We start from the raw sequence: 6,000 nt of genomic DNA, 5'->3' as shown, positions 1-6,000 counted from the left end.
TTACACTGCAGGGGGAAATGGAGGCCCTCAGCCAAGAGCACAGTTGTTCCTGTCATGTATCCCAGGCCGTGCCTCGGGGACTCAGTGTACTGTAGCAGTCTGGCCCCAGGTAAGGACCCGCAGCGTGGCCCAAGGAAGCAGGAGGGGCACTGTGCTTGAGAAATCCCATCCCCCATGGGGGCAAGAGGGGCTGGTGGGGTTGTGTGAACCTATAAATGCTCATAGAAATACACCTGCATACATTGAAGTGATGAAATTAAAAGTAAAAGGCTATTTAACAAAATTTCAATTGTCAGTGTTAATTTTGCCATTCCATTCCGCTTGTCCCCTGCACTCTGAGACAGGCTTAGGCTCTCTCACACATGCAGCTCTGATGCAATAGTTGTGAAGTTATTTTACTTTGCTGCAAGTGTCTTCGCTCCCAGTGTCACTGTGACTGTCGTCTCTTAACACAGTCAGATATCTTCCTGGATCTCTCCCTGAGTTCCTTGCTCCTGCTTCTCAGATCCTGAGATAAAGAACAGGTGAAGGCACATGACTGGAAAAGTCAATGTGGACTTGAACAAAGTCCTCAGTGACCCCCTAGGTGAGTGCTGCCCACCCCTTACCTTCGATTCTCAAGGTTCTGCCCAGGGTGACATCCAGCCAGGAGAGTCCTGGGCCCTATTAAAAGCTGTGTGGCTTGGGTGCAGGGAAAGCTGCAGGAGCTGGTTCCGTAGCCGGTCCCATCCACACCTCTGCTCCTCTCTCTCCCGAGGCAGCGCTGCCAAGCCCCCAGGCTCCCTGAGCTTCTGTCTTTCTCTTCTACTCTAATTCAAGCCCTTTTCCTCTTCCTTTATTCCCTGATTATCCCTAGCTGGAGTGATTTTTCTATCATAGAATCTGAAAAATTTTCCTGCAGCTGAAAAAGAGGTGCCAGAGGTCAACGCGCATATGGTGGTTCCTGAATAGAGCCCCTGGTTAGGGGGACCCTCACCAACACTCATGGGGCATCAGGCATGTTGCAGGGTCGACCACCACCAACAAGAGTTTGCTGTGACACCAAGGCACGCACAGCATCCCTGCTCACTAAATTGTAGTTGTAGTCCTTTATTAAGAAGCAAAAATAAAAAAATTGCTCATGTTTCTTACTAAAATTATTTATGAGGGAGAAAAAGAAATTGTAATAGAAAGAACAAATTTCACTCCATGTTAGATGTGTTCATTTGGCTTTAATCCTGTACCTTGTTTTCTAGGCTCAGACTTGCTATCTCTGCACCTTTTGTAAAAGAAAGTTGCCTTTAGCCTGAAATATCCAGGAGGGTCTATTCTCCGGGCTCTGATCTTTAAGGATATTTGCTCTTCTACACTTATGTATAGATGGCAAGTTGTAAAATAGTGAATAACCTTTCTTTTTTTTGGAGGTTTTACGGGGGCACCATAATTTGACCCACATGGACAGCTGCAGGAACAAAGGATTTCAAGGACAAACAATTCATACAGCAAGAAGTTTGCAACAACCAGCCACATCCCCGCCACTTTTTAGTATAAAAGGAGACTGAATTCTGCCCTGGGGAAGAGAGTTCTACTGGATAACAATATGCCATTTTCTGGGTCTGCCAGCTTTACAAATAAAGTCTCTTTTCCTTACTCCAACATCTCATCTCCCGATTAATTGGCCTGTCATGCAGCAAGCAGAACGAGTTTGGACTTGGTAACAAATTGACTGCCTTAGAGGTAGTATGTCTCCACTGTTCCCTCATTTCCAGTATTTCACAACCTATCAATTTTATATGCTTTTTAACAACATGAACAAAAAACCTATTACAAGGAATTGATTCCACAGAAATAAAATTATTTCTACTCCTTCAAAACTTTTTTCTTTTCTATTTTATTTTGTTTTGCTTATTGAAAAGAAAATAAATTCAAATCTTTTTATTTCACGTATTTTTATAACTAGATATTGTAAATAGTACAAAGATATTTAAATTGCAATAAAAATTGTTCATATATTAGTATAAAGATATATACACAATCAATGCAGATTAGGAAAGGAGTAGATATTTACTAAACATCCACTGCACATCCAGTCTTTTACAAGCATATCCTGGAATATAAGCTCTATTATCCAGGGTCCCCCACCCCCAATCTCACTGCGGAGTCCCTTAGTAATCAACTACCAAGGCACCAGCATAGAACCATGAGATCACTATTTTAGGTATAAATGAGAGTATTAGCTCATTCAATTCTAAAACAGAAACCTTAAAATAAATACTGAACTTACTTACAGATAAACAAATTTGGACACAAAAAAGTACAGTTTCTCCCCAAATTCACAAAGATAATAACTGGTAAAGGCAAGATTTGAACTCATCTGCCTTGAATATAAAGCTAAGTTGGAAATCCCCTTCAACTGTGGAGGACCAGCAGCACAGCCTGTCACCCTATCTTTGTTCAGATCTGGCTTTAGACAGCCTGAGACAGCACCCCTTCCTATGGAACTCGAGGGCAAACAATAACAATAAGGATTTTATATTCAGTAGTTTCTTAGGTCTCAATTATATAAAGTGTCAGCAGGTCAGCAGAAAACTCTGGGAAATATGAGTGGGTCCAGAGCTTTTTGCTGATAAGAAACTCAATCTATCAGGACAGAGTGACCTTCCCATGAGAGGCCTCATGGACATAAACTAAAGGCAACTGAGCAATGAAAACTAGCAAGAACATGGAACTCAATCAAGAAGGATCCCTACCATCCCCTGCCCAGTTGCCTCTTCACCTTTGTGGACAAGACGGCAGAAGGTCCATGTTCTTGTCCAAGTTACAACATCATGGATTCTCACCCATATAATATTACGACTCTATGCTGTCTTAAGTCCTTTACAACTAAAATATGATGACACCAATATCTCAGCGGAATGTCTATGTCTCCACTTTCTCTCTTCTATTAGGAGACTATATCTATGGCCACAAAGCCGAAATTCAATTAAAAACACCATGCACGAAGCCTGGTGAAAGTCTGTGTAAGAGACATTGTTCTCAAGCTCAGTGAGTGAAAACTCAGAAAAAGTGGTCCTTATCCCTCTGCAAGTGGAAGGTAGCCTGATTGTGTGTGTGTATGTGTGCACACGTGTGTGTGTAAATCAAATACAATGTATTCTGGGATGTGCACAGATTTTTTTTATGTTACTATCATTTCATGAGGATGAGCCAACCTTTAAAGTAATTTGAATCTACTATTCTGAGAGAGTCTCAGGATCTTTTGGTGGAGGATGGGAAAGGGGAAGGAAAGGAGGAAAGAAGTAAATGAAGCAAAGCTGTAAGTATACTGCTAGGGAAAGGCAAGACATTAATTTTGTTCCTACTTGCATCACACACAAATTAGGGACTGGCTTTCCCCCATGTCTTGTCAAGCACTGAGTTGCAGAAGAACAGGTGACAGCCCATTTCTCACTGAGCTTGTGACTGTACGTGGCATCTTATAGACACTAATTATTTAACCTGATCAAACAATCTAGCAGCAGGCTGTAATTCTCCTATTTTGAGAGATAAGAAAACAGGAAGTGAAAGAGGGTATATAGCTTGACAAAAGTCAGAGGACAAGTAAACTAAAGAGGATGAATTCAAACTCAGATCTGAATGCAGAGTCTGATCTTCCCACTCCGAGGGCTGGAAATTCCTTAACACACAGGGTCCCCAGCTCCTCTGCTTTGTTCCTGGCACCAAGCATTTCCCATGGCGATATTCTCCAGTTCTCAGACACAGCGCTCTGTGCAGCCAATAACCTCCATTCGACCTTGATCATCTACCTGTCACGCCCACCAGGCTTCACCAGGCAAGAAAGCTGGCTTTCAACTGCATACAAAGCCACCCCTGTTTTATCCTGGACTCTTCAGCAGCTTTTCCAGCATAAACACAGCCATGAAAGTGCTCACAGTTTGTACATGAGCCACACTACCTCTCTCCATCTCTGTCCCCACCTATACTACTTTGCTATGACCATTTTGAGAATCTTGGAAACAAATTTTTAAAAACAGAAAAGAAAGGATTCTGTAACAAGTACTTAATACTTACAATTTAAATGAGAAGTTACAAAGTGAGTATTTACAAACCGAATCTGCCTTCCTAGGTGTCAGTTTTAACAGTTAAAATATACAATAGCAAAAAATTCTTACTTAAATAATTAACAAAAACATCAACAATAATCTGGAATAAACTCAAAAACAATGCCCATGTTGTACATGGAGGAAGTACACGACTGTGCTGTGGGGTAAAGTAAGAGGTGTGAAAGTAGAGACATCAACATTTTGTATGGAGGAAAGCAGTTTTGTAAAAATGTACGTTCTCCTAAAGATAATTCAAAAGTACTAAAAAATCCCACGACAGCACTTCTTTATTTTTTTAACTTGAAAAATTATATTAGAATTCTTCAGGAATAATAAAGTCATAATACTAACCAAGAAAATTTGGGATCGAAATGAGAATCAAAAAATCGCACTGTCAGATATTAAATAAATGTTTACAATATGTAAGATATAGTGCTAGTGTAAGAAAGTAAGATTGATAAAAATAAACCATGAGCTCAAAAAGAGACTCTAGTGTACATAAGTATTCTTTACAGGTGGGATTTCAAGTTAAAAAGCAAAGTAGGAATTCAATAATTGTCTTGGGACAATCAGAGAATCCCCTGGAAAAAACAAATTCTATTCCAGTCATAATGAACGCAAGAAAAATTACAGAATGTGATGTGAATATTAGAAAGTACTAATAACAGCGAATATAATTCTTTGCTCATATTAATTCAACTTCTCTTCACTATAACAAGTACCATCATCATCTCCATCTTAGAGATTAAAAAAACCTACAGAAGAAATTTATACCATTATAAGAAAGTATTTCTAAGAATAATATCAGGAATAAAACCCAAAAAGAAGACATTTACAATCTTAAGATTATTTTGGGCCACAACAAAAATGAACCTACTGAACAAAATGAAAGGCAAAAAATGACAAGGAAAAGCTCTCTGATACATGTTGATGAAGACAAGGGGTTAATGTTCATAATATACATAGAGCTGTCACAAAGCAACAAGAAGCTGCCTCACTTAAATGTGTGCAAAGGACAAAAGAGATCATTCACTTTTTAAAAGTCAGATGGCTAATGAGTGAAAAATGCTCAATACCTCACTGGTCATCAAGTGCAAATTAAAACAATGAAAAAGTACTTTTGCTCATCATATTGGCACATATTTTTAAAAGATATTCTAGCTAGTGTCCATCTTTGAGAGAACAAACTGTGAGCGATCTTTTGGAGGATGACATGTCAATGGATATGTAAACTCTGAAAAACGTGTGTACACACAGGCTGAACTCCACATTTTGGAATCGTTTCATTTAGAAAAATTCAGTTCAAAAAGATGTACTTATCAGAGCATTTACACAGCACTGTTTACAATGGTGAGAAGAAAAGCTGAAGTGAAATCATATCCAGCGATAGAGAATTGGTTACATAAGTTATTCTACATCTTTTCATGCCCCACAGGAGAAGGAATTTCTAGATTCACTTGAAAGGAGCCTGTGATTTATGTAGTTGTCACATCCAAGGACTAAATTACCAGAAAACTTAACGAAAATAATACTCATACAAGATCACAGGAATGTTTGTATAAGAAGTATGCCAGTCAAACACCCTTTCTGACAGTGGAAAATGGAGAAAACTTAAGTGTCCACCATCAAGACAATGATGCGGTAAATCACGGTGAGCTCTGGGCACTAAAGTTCCGGTGTTTCGGCGTGGTCCAAGGCCTTGTCCACAGTACGCTCCCACGAAAGGTGTCCTTACACAAGAGACCAAACCTGCATATCAGGAAAACCCTCTACTCTATCTGAAAGGACCGGGTGAGTCTGGAGGGAGAGGACGTCTGTGATATATACCTGAGTGAATAAACCGAGCTGCAGAAAACATATAGTATGGCCTTATTTTTCAATAAAGCATATATACACACACATAGACATAGATTTCTCA

The 6,000-nt window shown here is 39.6% G+C and overlaps 1 long non-coding RNA gene across 1 annotated transcript in view; it reads right to left on the bottom strand.

Annotated features, from left to right (window-relative positions):
• Positions 1-307: 307 nt before the first annotated feature.
• The window catches only part of LOC140694838 (uncharacterized), a 29,464-nt gene continuing 23,771 nt past the window's right edge, over positions 308-6,000 (bottom strand). Inside the window, exon 8 of the long non-coding RNA XR_012070481.1 lies at positions 308-508. This is a non-coding gene — a long non-coding RNA (uncharacterized lncRNA). The remainder of the gene's footprint in view (positions 509-6,000) is intronic.

The sequence above is a fragment of the Vicugna pacos genome, unplaced genomic scaffold (assembly GCF_048564905.1).
Source record: "Vicugna pacos unplaced genomic scaffold, VicPac4 scaffold_105, whole genome shotgun sequence".
NCBI classification, from domain to species: Eukaryota; Metazoa; Chordata; class Mammalia; order Artiodactyla; family Camelidae; genus Vicugna; species Vicugna pacos.
The sequence above is the reverse complement of the archived record's forward strand: the minus strand, read 5'-3'. Positions and strand labels throughout refer to the sequence as shown.